This window comes from Dermacentor variabilis, chromosome 4, assembly GCF_050947875.1.
Source record: "Dermacentor variabilis isolate Ectoservices chromosome 4, ASM5094787v1, whole genome shotgun sequence".
NCBI classification, from domain to species: domain Eukaryota; kingdom Metazoa; phylum Arthropoda; class Arachnida; order Ixodida; family Ixodidae; genus Dermacentor; species Dermacentor variabilis.
The window spans coordinates 227,037,185-227,039,723 of NC_134571.1; the positions used below are offsets into that span (position 1 = coordinate 227,037,185).

Below are 2,539 nucleotides of genomic sequence, written 5' to 3' on the forward strand. Positions count from 1 at the left end.
GTCACCTTATTTGTAATTGCAAATCTGCCTTTCAACTGACTTGATGCTCTCTTTTGTTCCTTTCACTCTATAGACGGCTGGACATCCTTCTTGTAGCTTGGCGCTAGCTGGATGACGGGACCTCATCGTGATCAGTGTAAGCCAATGTACTGTACCCTCTCTGGCCTTACCAGTGCTTTTTATATTGGTTAAGGCCAGGGAGCGCTTCGTGGTAAAATAGCTAGTTGGTGTCTCAAAACGGGCATTTTTTGCGCTGGTTCTTTATAAGCTGCCACTATTATAACCAATTTCTCAGTGTCAGTGTACATACACAGTTCTACTATTAGTTTCCCCCAAAGCCTTACAAAATTTAACTCTAGGTAGTGCTACGTAAGAACTCGCAAATTAACTCTGTTGTGTCATACAAGTATTCCATACATGAGTGAAAATTTGCTACAACAGTGTACGTTACACCTTGTTTCCCTAATACACAGATGTATTCAAGCCAGCATTTGATTAGTTTGGTATTCTAAATGTTTTCTGTGTGATTTAGTTTTTTTACAGGAATTTACTGTACAGCATCAGCAAGCAGTTCAATTTAAGATTTGTGTGCTGTAAAAGGTGTGCTTTGCCGCTAGAATTGATAAAACATGGGCCGAGGCTTCCATACAAGGACAAACTTCAATTTCGCTCTACCACCATCAGCAGTTGGCTGGCGCTTGCAAAATGAAGCACATCAGGTAGCTTGTGTCAGACTGTTTTTTAACCTTATTGTGAGGAGATCACGAAGTGATGTGTGGAGGCGCCTGTGTCTGAGATATAAATTGTGCTGCAACAGATGTGCGTGTAGAACAGGCATGATGCTGAGGGTTCCAGCAGTTTGCAGAGGTGCTTTTAAAATTTTCTCATAACTGTTTTTTTACCTGTGCTGTTTTTTGTCACCTGTTTCAATAATATAATTGGAGGTGTCAGAATTTAGCAATTTATTTGCCCTGGCCCATTAGCCTGCCATATTTGACTTTTCACTAGGTGGGCAATTATTCAGCATGGACCATTACTTGAATACACCTTTTTGTGTGCAGTGGCTTCTCAATTGTGGGTCAACGTAGATGCTCATAATTACCTCATGCTATAGATGCACTGATGAATTTGCTACCTATACGAATCACTTTGCACTTTCTCGCGCAAACAGCATGTTAACACTTCCAAGACAGTGGACAATTTTATCGTTTGATCACATCATGAGATACTTTCAATATTGTATGACGCATCATTTGTGTGAGGTGTTGCCCTAAACCAATTAGGGTCACATGAAAATATATCAACAAAAGTGATTGATCCAGCTAGGAGTGTTGCTTTGGAACTCTACTTTATCACCAGTCCTCCTTTGCATGCTACCTGCTTACTCTGTACTGCGTCATGTTTAAGTTTGAAAGAAAGGCAGTGCAAAATGCCAAACTTGCTTTTAGTTAACAATATAAAACGCTGTTTAACTTTTTTAATTAAGCTAGTACATCCTTTACCTGCAGAGTGAATTACTATTTTAAACTGATTATATCTTGCAGGAAGCTTCTCAGACTTGATAATGGGAGGAACGAGGTGAAGGACACATTACACAACTGGTATCGCAGGCGTAAGTCCAGGCCCGTGTCACCTAGGAAACGTGAAAAAGCACGCATTGTCTCTGTCGTCTGCCAACTCTGTGGCCATGCGCCTATCAAGAGGTTCTCCGACAGTGGACCATTGTGTAAATGTCTCAAGGTATCTGCCATTGTCAGTCTTTCGCGCGCATACTCAGGGCACACCACAAGCACATGTTCTATAGTCTCTACAGTGCCACACACTGAACAGTCCGGGGAGTCTGACCGTCCAATAATGTGCAAATATTTGCGCGTGAAGGCGCCGCCTAATCGGGACCCTTTTTCTTCCCCTCTTCCCCTTCACTTATGTAGAATAGCAGGCCAGATGCTCCATTATCCGGCTGACCTCTCTACATTTTCCAGTCATTAAAATAGTTCTTCTTTTCTTCTCAGACTTGTTTGACAGGTTGATAAGTGGCTTTTTAGCCACAAAATACCATATATTAATTTAAAGGCTGACTTTGACTCTGCTATGCAATTTAATGACTATATGCCAGGAAATACTTAAGCGTACATGCATTCATGCCTTAAGATACCCGTAATTTAAGGGAAAGGAGTGCTTATATTTATTTTTAATGTGAGGCAAACTTCTTACTTAGCACATATTGCTAATTGAAGTTCCAATTTGAATATTCCCATTTCCTCCCTCGCATTTTCTGCCCCTCTTCTGTGCAGGTATTGCTTGCCTATGTCTACAAGAACCGTCACGCGTGGCCTGTGACAGCAAGCTTTTGTGGGCAGCAAGTGCTCTCCTACGAAGGCTGGCCTGCTCTGGCAGCGGCGGCAATCATCTTCAAGATTTATCCATGATCACCTTTGCTGCTATTTGTCACTCTTGTTAATTACACTTTCTGCATCTTTTCTCATTTATTAGGTAATAAAGTATGAGTATGTGACGTGGTGTGAAGTTGATGTCTTGC

The 2,539-nt window shown here is 41.5% G+C and overlaps 1 long non-coding RNA gene across 1 annotated transcript; it reads left to right on the plus strand.

Moving 5' to 3' along the window:
• LOC142578156 (uncharacterized) lies at positions 1-2,539 on the plus strand. Its single transcript, XR_012827197.1, has 3 exons — positions 1-136; positions 1,545-1,740; positions 2,295-2,539. It is a non-coding gene; the product is annotated as an uncharacterized LOC142578156 (long non-coding RNA).